The sequence below is a fragment of the Merops nubicus genome, unplaced genomic scaffold, assembly GCF_000691845.1.
Source record: "Merops nubicus isolate BGI_N331 unplaced genomic scaffold, ASM69184v1 scaffold38421, whole genome shotgun sequence".
Classification (NCBI taxonomy): domain Eukaryota; kingdom Metazoa; phylum Chordata; class Aves; order Coraciiformes; family Meropidae; genus Merops; species Merops nubicus.
In genome coordinates, this window is record NW_008589766.1 from 35,666 (window position 1) to 46,287 (window position 10,622).

Below are 10,622 nucleotides of genomic sequence, written 5' to 3' on the forward strand. Positions count from 1 at the left end.
AAGAAACTGTGCTGAGAAGAAGAAAGCTGCTTACAGGGAGGGAGGCTTTGCTTCTGCCAAGAGAAACGTCTGAATGCTAATTGTAGGTGGGAGGAAGGGGGGCACAAACCATCAAGTTGCCTAGGAGGAGGCCTGGGGAAAGGGAGCTGGGGGAATATTTGGGAGATACTGCCTTTGATTAATGCAGACTTAATTGGAACATAACAAAGAGATTAAAAAAAAAGGTTTGGCAAGTTAAATCTTTCCAGTGCCATACATCTGAGGAGGCCAATGGTGGCCTATGGAGAGTCTGAATGGGCAATGTGGAAAATTCTAGGGATGTGTAATTTTATCTGCAGGGTTATGACAGCCATCATTTTGAAACATGGTGACTATCAGAACTAATTAATTCTCCAAGCCCACAGGATGCATTAAGCTAGAGCTGCAGCTGGTATGCTGAGGAATGACGCGCGCCCGGGAGAGGCCATCGCTTTTATCAGTGTTAATGAGGGAGAAGGCACAGACAGCTGATCTAAACCCAAATGTGTTCAAGATGCATACAGCTGATGGCAATGCAGACTGCCAGTCAAGGGGTGGTCTTAGCCATAGATTAGATCCTCGTAGCGGCCTCTTCTGCTTTCTTTCTTTCCCCTCTTTTTTTTTTTTTTTGTTCTCAAAAGGGTCTTTCAGCTGGTGAAATTGTAAACAAAAGGCATTCTAGCTGAGGCTGTGGCAGAGAGGGCTTTGCATGGAGAGTAGTGTACGTGGTGCTTGGACAATCTTATTTACTCCAGATTTTAAGGAGGTATTAGGTGGGGGACCTGTAAGGCTGAGCTTATAGTCAACACCATGCTCTAAAGGGAATGACCACAAAGTCAGGGGCTGCTCTCGGGTTCCTCTGCTGCAGTTTCATGTTGCTTAAAAACATGAAAGTCATGCTCAAGCCATAGGTAAGGCCCTGTGCCCTGCAGGTGCAGTAGGATACAGGACTTATTTATAAGTTCCCAATTTGTGGGAAGCATTTCCCATGTTCAGCTGTAAGACATTCAGGCCAAGATGTACAGGAGGATAAAGCTACAGAGCTCCTAGGTGGCAATGCCATGGGGGTGAAGGAAAGGACTTAGTAACCTGGAGCTGGAACTGGAAGTGTGGGTGGCATGAAGGGATATTAAAACCATCTTTGTGTCCCTGTCTTTGCTCTGCGTCTCCTACATTGCAGTTTTTGATAGACCTTGCATAGAGTCTGGTCTCATGTTACTGCCAGCTAACAGCATGATAAATGCAAAAGGTACTACCCTGGTACATAATCTTGATTTTTTTGAACACTGTGACTCTTCCTGGTGATATAACACTCTTTGGAATCATTAAATCTCATCTTTAGTGGTATATAAATATAACACATATTCCTTGCACAGATTTGGAATAAAATGAATCACCGTTATGAGCTGCTGGATAAATATAACAAAATAAACTTCTAGTTTGAATTAACATCTGCCTGTTTATGTAATGTCAGCAAGTAAGAAGCTTCAGCTTTAAGATGCAATCAAAAGATATTGGAAACTAGGAAAAAATGATGGCTTTACACAAGATAAGGAGATAAAATGGAGCTCGATGGCATTTCTCAAGCAAACCCGTTTTGCAGTTTGTAAACATCCAGGCAGGAATGACGGTTTCAGTTGTGCTAAGGTTGCTGTGTGTAAGGCCCAAATACCAGGAAAACCATGAGATTCCAGGGTTTGGGCTGGACAGAGGGATGCAGAGTGTAGACTTCTGGTGCTATAAACATGGTGTTGATTTTGCCAGGCCCATGACAGAGGAGCAGAACAAGGAGTGGCACACACATTTCAGATCTTAGTGGCTGGCCACGATAGGACTGGGAATGTTTGGAAACCCCAGGCATCATAAGGTAAGTGACCTTGCGGAGTCAGGAGAAGCAGCAGAGGCAGTGTTATTACCTTCTGACTTCCTTCCTTGCTCTAGACAATGCAGTTTGCTGTAGTTTTGGCCTGCATAGAGCTTATATGCTTTCATAGTAATGCTTTTGTTTTGACTAGTTGCACTTAAACAAAGTTAGCTTAATATAGTTAATAATTCACTAGTAATAGAACTGAATTGCAGATAATGATGTGGAGCAATCAACCTTTGCTCAGTTTTTTTTTTTTTTTTTTCTTCCTTCCTTTTAAATGCAGCCTTTATAACATTATCCAAATGTGTGTGTTTATGGCTATAGTGAATTAATACCAACCAATTATCTTGTCTAGGAAAAGCAATCTCAAAATCTGCTTGAGAAAGAAAATCATGCAGAAGACAAGCTGGCATAATTTCCACAAACTGAATAACACAATGTTTTCTTTCGTTGTCTTGCTCCTTATGGCATACGAGCTTGCTGTGGTTTACATCAGGCTAAAGGGATCTGTTACGTGATGTGCTGGGTGGGCAACACAGTGTGGGTATACAGCATGGTAATCCCCAAGCCATGACCCAAGGGCAACAAGTTGCCCACGGGGACATCGGATATTGCTAGGAAGAGCAAAGAGCGGTGCTGCCTGGCATGGGTTAGCTGGCTGCAGGCCAGCAGAGGTTGCAAACCACTGCCCTAAGAGACAGAGCTGGACTTGGGGTAAGGAAGCTCAGGCTGCGTTTCTGGCTTCATTGCTCAAAGATGTGGACAAGCTGCTCTGCTTTCTGCCTTGTCTACATCTTCTCTCCTTTCTGCCTTCCTATAGTTTGCCTGTCTTTCACTATGGGTGTGTGCCAGCGCCTCCAAAAGTGACACCTGGGCGAGGATGGCTCCAATACAAGAATAAAATGCATTTTTTTTTCGTCTGCATCCTTCATCCTTCTTCAGCACATGCATTTATTTTTTTACGTCTTTCCTGCTGCAGCAAGCTGGTGAGGATAGAGACAAGGATGGGCTTTCTGCTTGGCACCTCAGGAGTCCTGCTTGCCCTGTTCTGGGGCGGTTTGCATCGGGGTGGAAAGCGAGGGGCGGGCGGCGGTCCCGGCAGGGAGCGTACAGCCACCCCCCTCGGACCCTCCCTGCGGGACCACCGGAGGGCAGCAGAGCCCAAGCCACGTCCTCTATCCCCTCAAATCCGTAGGCAGCGTGTCCTGGAAGGAGCTTTTCGGTCCCCACGACCCCCTGCGAGAGCCGCGTGGAAGGCAGCTCTCTACGCCGGGAAACACACAACCCAGAGGAGGTGCGCTGGGGTGAGAGAGTGTGGGGCGTACACACCATCGGATGTCCCGAGCTCTTAAAGCACTCTGAGAGCATGTGAGGCTAAATAAATAGGTAAAAGTAAATTAATGAAATAAATGTATATAAAGAATTTTAAAATCTATACAATTAAGTCTATAAAATTATAAATTAAAATGCAAAAATATAAAATTAATTATATAAAATGTGACTATGACAATATTAAAATGGTGCATGGTTCTTACATGATGGAGACGTTTGGAAGTATTCCACTTGCAGAGAGTACATATAGGACCTAAGGTAGAGGGGAGAGAATGCATTTGGATACCCACACAAACATAAACTGCATCTCAAGAACTCAGCACCCCAGGGAACTATTCCCCTTCCCCTGAATCCCACTAAATGTGTGTGTATGCACAACAAAGAAAAAAAATTGGAGTAATTTCAAATACACAGGAACGTCTACTGAAATTTCATCTAATCTGCTTTTCACCTCGTATATTGAAGATTAAACTGCATTAGCAAGTTTACTGTTCTCTTATTATGATGAACTAAACACACAAGGATTCTTTCTGATTATACAGAGAAGGTATGGTAAAATGACTATACTTTTTTCTTTTTTTTTTTTTTTAAGCTTTTGGGTATGTAGTCCTAAAAAGTTAAAAGTAATCCTAAATAGTAAAAAGTAAATAGTTGATAGTAATCCTAAATAGTTAAACAACCTAACTTACAAAAAAAACCCACAACAAAACCCACAACATAAACTGAAAGACCAATCCCATCCATAACCTAGAACTTAACATAGGGTTTTAAAAAAACTTCATTGAGTTTATAAGCAACAGAAGCAAGGTCTGATGATGTGAAACTCCAAGCAGGAGCAATGTTAACTTTCTGCTCCCCATAATATCACTTGTCTTTGCTGGTGTAACTTTTCTTGGCCCTGCCAGAGAGTCTTCCAAAACTCTCATCCAGCACTATGTCTCTGTGATTGCAGAATGTATTTTAATATCATTTAGCACGAACAACATTATAACAGTGTAAAGACAAACTCTTCCATATTCACACCCTCATTAACATCTTATTCTTCTGCATCATCAATTAAATCAGATGGGCCAGAAACTGGAAGTCCCCCCAGCCCCAGTGAGTTGTACCCTGTGAGTGTATGTGTGTTACAAATGCTGACTGGTTGGCTGTGCATAGTTATTTAGAGATATGGAATGGTGCTGTAGGACAATGCAATTCAGACTTCAGCCTTTTTGTTTGTTTAATTTTAATTTTTGACCCGCAGATGTGAAATTATGTAAAAACTTCAGGTATCCATTGGGGAAGTAACATTACTGTAGAAGAACACTCTGGCGTAACCTCATGAATTTGAAGTCCATGTTCAATAGTGCTAAGGTGAATTAAATACTAGCTTCTGGTTTGGTGTCCTAGGAGGAACATGTCTGCTTCCTATGAGAAGACCAAACAGATAAGTAAAGATGAGGCCTGAATATTTTAATGAAAGAAATTATCTTCAGCCGCCTTCTGATTGGAGTGCCCAGTTCTGATCATCGCAGCCTGTGAAGGATGTAGAATGATTTGGAAGTACCTGGAGAATAAAAATGGCAATTATTAGAAAAAGAGGAGGTGCCTATGTGGAGTAGGTAGAAGACTAAAAAGAGAGAAAATTAATAAAGGTATTATGAAGTGTGTAGAGAGGGCAAATGGGAAATTCTTCAATTTTCTTTTGTTGTAATTCTACATTAAGAGAGTGTTTGAAAGAATTACCTTTAAAAAAAAATAAAAGGAAGTTATTTCTTTGTAAATAATAGGTTAAAACACTTCCAGTTTTTTTCTGTTAATGTAAATTTTTTTTTATTGTCTAATTGTAAGTCTTCATATCTCTTAGGAGTTTCTAGTTGAGAGGAACAAAGAAGAAACCCCTGTTTTACAGACTTCTTATGCAGGAGCTACCTATAATCTATAAAATTTGAATCCATAATATTCAACCTCTTCTTTCTTGTAGAAAATATTTTGATTTTGAATAACTTTGTTTTATTCTACCTAAGAATGTAAGTATTCACAAGTTGAGTTGGAGAAATTCTACTGCAGAAAAAAATAAAATGCTCTGCTTTTTCTACCTTGCTTGTTAGGTAAAACATCTGCCTGGCACACTGAACTCCTCAGAGATGCAGTAGCTCATCTCAAACTCTGTAAAGGAACAGGAAAGCTTGGGACAACTCAGGTGGCTAAACACAGGCATCTAGTGCCTCTTTATATGCCTTTTGATGTTCAGGACTGGTGAGTCCTGTGGCCTTCTAGAGTAGTACTTGACAGCCACATGCAATGCCATGGGGCATCTAAAATAGCCCTAGACAACTATAACATAACACATGGGCATAAGGACTCCAGGGAACTAGAAACCTGAAGGCATAAAGAGCTGAAAGATTTTTTGGACTAGAGAGGGCTGGGCTTAGGATGACCAGATATCTCCTTTCCAAGTGCCCGTTAGGCAAAAGTCTACAGAATCACAACTGTTAAGTTATAAATTTCTTTCTCACTAGTCTGGCTTCTGTGAAACCACAAGTTAGGAAGCAGAGGCTGCCTAGAGGTCCTGCGAGCTGCAGAGTGTGGAAGCGATGTTCTGAGGAGAAATCAAACTGATGCCTCTAAATTAGTATCTTCTCTCAGAAATGGTGTTTTGGAGCCCAGATTTCGTGTTGGGAAATCAATACAAGGGAAAAGTCCCAACTGTTTGTTCATCTGATGCAGGCTGGAGTCAGAGGCTATAGTAGATACTCATCTGTTCCTGTCATCCACTGCTGAGTATTTCAAGAGATGTTATGATGCAAGTTTTCTGTCTGAGGAGCTTTCCAGCTCTCGCTGACTTGGCACTCTCAGCTATGACTTGTTTTTCAAAAGAGCTCAGTTCCCATTGTGACTATTATGACCAGGTTTTAAAAAGATTTCAGCACACTGAGTTCTGAGCTCCTTTGAAAAACCCCTAATAATTATTTAGGTGAGTAAATAGCATCTGTGTCTGGTTGTAAAAGCTGTGTCTTTCTGGAAATTCTTACCACAAAGTGATATATATTACCCACCTTAAATTTTCATCTTCCCTGTGTGTGTGTTTTGCCTTTATACTTTTTCATCATTTGAGCTGTTTTAAATACCATTTTTGCAAAAACAGAATAGTAGAGCAGTTATAGGTTGCACTTGGGTGTATTATTGTTAATTCATGATCAACACAATGCAGCCTTTTTCCATTGATGTATACATCGTGTTAAAGCTTGAATGCTGTTATTGAGTGAAGTTTCCAGATTTGCTGAGAGGTAACAGATATGGTAGAAAACTGAGGCTGAATTCTTCAGCTAGTGTTATACCTGAGAGCTAAGACTCAGAGGAAAAGAGACTGTGCTGATGACAGTCTTACACCGAAGGACAGCAGCGCTGAGGACAGTAGTGAAGGTTTTAAGCACTGTGCCTATTAAAAAGTTGGATTTAACTAATTTCTTAGTGCTTAAGTGCTTAAGAGGCAAATTGCCCAAATTTGTATTCTTGGCACAACTTCTGAATGAAGGTGTTATTTTGAATTTAACCCTTTGTGTATATGACAGTGCAAGAGCATAGCAACAACCACACCAAGTAAAATCAAAGGCCCATTTAATCTGGTATTCTCTTCCCAGCAGTGCCTGGTACTGGACGTCTAGCAAAGGAGTATAAGAAACAGGGCAAATGTAGAAAAATGTTTTTAAAGTACTTCTCCAGGATTCTACCTGTAACCAACTGTTTTTTTCTGGGTTTTATTCTTTCTTTTGCCTCTGTAATGTCTTGTGCCATTGACTTCCACAGTATAGTTGCATGCTGTGTGAAAAAAGTCCATAATTTTTATTTCAAATCTCCTGTCATATACTGTGATTGCATGTCCCTACGAGTTGGGGTGTGAGAAATAAGCTAACACCCTCTTTGTGACTTTGTGGAAGTGTATCATATCCTTCCAACCTCTGCTCCCTGGATTTTTTCCAGGTACAAGGATTTTAGTTTATTTGGTTTCTCCTCATATGGGAGTCTTTCTGGACCTCTGACTTGAGTTTTGCCCTTCTTTGAGCTAAAACCTTTTCTAGTTCACTTCTGTTGCTTTGGAAGTGCCATGAGCCAAGCTGCCTACAGCATTCAAGTAGATTTCTATTGCTATACAAAGGTATCTTCTTTCTTCTGTTTTGTTATTTATTCTCCTTAAAATTCTTGGTGTTGTGTATGCTTTTCAGCCTACTCTTGAACCACTGAGCTGATGCTTCAGAGAGGGAGGCACAAGGCTTATAGATCCTTTTATGGACTGCAAATACTGATTTAAAGATCATGCTTGGGTCATAGTTATTTTTTCCTTCTGTGTGTGTATTAATGCAGAATTTAATTTCCTGCTTGTCCCCCATGCCTTGCTGTGAAATCCTTTTGCAGCTTTCCCCTCAGTTTGCTTTAAAATTGACCTTCCCAAATTTTTGCAACATGACTTGTTTTGTTGCCTTGTTATTAACCCCATTATTCACCTGTGCTTTCAGTATAGTCATGCATCTCACATCCCTGTCGATATTTCCTCTCTAATGTGAAAAATTGGCAATCTATTCCTTTTCATTATTTCCTATGTTTCAGTCGGTTAATAATCCACTGGAGGAACTTTATTCCGTATGCGTGTGATTTCTTTCAGAGGCTTTTGTGAAGGCTCTTTACACCAATTACACTCTGCAGCCTAGTACCTGGGTCATACAAATGGGCATCACTCTGATGAAATTTGGGATCTTGGAAAAGCAGACTGTCTGTCTTAATTCACAAATCTTTAATCATCTGTTCTTATTCTTGCAGGTGTAAAAGAAACTATTATCTCTGTTTCTTGGCCAATATGCCTCAGATGTGTTATTGTCTTGCCATAAAAATTTAGTATTTAATCTATCATTTCCTTACTCAAAACCAAGATGTTGGTGTGGACTTATATTCTCACTAATTTTTACCCTTTAAAGTAGAGAAATTAAAAGTGTTTGGTCACCTGACACTCACACAGGGATAAAAAAAGTATGATAGTGATATAAAGTGAAATATTTATTATTTTTGTTTAAGGTTGAGTAAGAATATCTAAACTATATATATATATATATATTTTTAATGAAAAACCTCTCCAGTGAGCAAGATATTGCTCTAGCCTTTGAAAGGTTGCACAAAAGATAGAATTACAGTGTTATTCTGAGCTGTCTTTGAATAATTTGTTTTTTGACTGGCTTGCTGCTATAACCTCATGATGCCCCTGGTGTAATGTCTTAGATTGTCTGGAAATTAGATACACGGACAGAACTGCAAACATCACGTGCAGAACATGAAACAGAAAATCTCAAATGTATTTGGAGCGAGGCTGCCCTATATATTACATGCAAGGAAGTGTGCTTTGAGACATAATGTTGTGAAAGTTGTATTTTCTTCTTTCTATTATTTAAGCCACTTGAGCTTGTCTTTCAAACTTAATAACACCATGAAGATCCCTTGCTGAAACTACAGTTTATGATACCAGGTAGAGTGTATTTTATTCTCTCTTTCCTAAATTGTTATTTGTCAGGAAGTGATACAGATTGCTTTTCTGTAATTGCCTTCCATGTGATAGATGCACTGAGATGTTTTGTCTCTTAAACTCTTGGTCACACAGAGACCTTTACAGAAGTATTCAGAAACCTTTCTCATTCTGGTTACTGCTGACTTCAGAAGTGGTTTGAGTTTTTTTTTTTTTTTTCTTTGCTGAGTTAATGCTTAGGAAGTGCTTGGATATATGACCATAACAATTAAAAAAACCGAGTGCAGCTGAAGACAGAGACACCTGGGATAAAAAAGTAATTGGGTGCCTCTTTGCCCTGCTTCTTCTGTGCAGCAGAAACAGTGAAAGCCCCAGAAACACTATGCACACCCGGGCATCTCTGTTCCTGTATGCAACCACCTTTTGTCCAAAGGCCTGGGGACCCCTCACTCTCTTGATCTTTGGTTGCCTGGAAACACTGCCAGCCTGGCAGGAATAGAGCAAAACCTGAAGGGTTGAAAAGGGGTGAAGCACCTTTTTATAAGCCCATTGCCCTTGACTGGCTTGAGTAACCTGATGGAGAGGTGAACAGGTCTCTGTCCTTCATAAATGTTTGCCAGGCATGTAACAGTGTATATGTTGTGTTATTAATTTATGGTGCTAATGATATTGTGGTTCTTGCTTGCCACCAAAGAGTAAAACAGCTCTTCACAAACTGTAGAGCAAAGTAGTGTGGGCAGTGTGGTCTGCACCAAATTCAGGATGTACATGGTTCATGGGTGCAATGTATATTTTCACTTGCACATGTCAGGAGTGCTCCTGATACCACTTGTCTTCTCTTGAACAGCTTAGTTAGGGTAGTCATTCAGGAAATGGGAGATGTGATCTCTCTTTGGGTATTTTTCCATCATCTCTTCACTGTAAAATATGTCACCAGCCCTTAGACAGGACGTGCTACCATACTGAAAAACTGTGTTCCTAAAAAGCTATCTCTGTAACTTTTTGGTGGAAAGCACTTATTTTTCTAAACCCCATGTAAAATTTGAGGGAAACAGACCATTTTAATGATTTTTTTTTCTCTTAGATATGTAAAGCATGATTAAAATTTTTCATGAAAGCTTTAATTGGTCTAAAAATATTAGTTCAAATATTTTGCCTGTTTCTATCAGGAACACTTGCAGTTATGAATTCTGAAAAGAACACATATAAAATAATACAAGTTTAACTCTTATTGGTATTAAGAATTTATTACCACAATGCATTAATGTCAATGTGTTAGTATTAAAACAAAGCTCTCAGAAAATCTGTTTCTGTAAGTCATTAATAAAGCTAAGTCTATTTAATTACACAAAGACAAGAGGTAACTGATGGCAAAAATGCTAGCTAGTACCTCTGATAATAAAGTCAGCAACATAGGAGGAAAGCATAGATAGGCAATTTCAGAAGGAAAAAGTAATGCATATTTTTCATAGTTGGGATATTTAGTCCAGATAACAACTTACTGGTGTGAGCTGGATTCTCCAATCACTGGATGAAGGTTTTAGGTATCTTTCAAAAGCAGATGCTGTAGTTGCACTGGTAGTTATGAGTGAAGCTTAGTGTTGTGCCAGAGGGTTTAGGGTAAGGATTGTGAGACTGGAGAAACTTCTGCCCAAGATGCACTTTGGGGCTTTAGCCCTTTTGGAGATCAGGGCTTAGGTGCATGTTTGAAGGACAGAGTGGCATATTTCAATTAAATCATCTGATTTTGGGTGGTTATCAGAGAGATGTTTACAATGTCAAAGTTTAATTTAACAGGTAGGTTGAATACTGTATTTGTTGCAGCCCCCAAAGTGGTTTTATGGCAGCAGTAGAGAAATTGCCCTTGAATGTGACTGAAACGTTTTTAAAACAAAGGGAGGAAACTTGTGA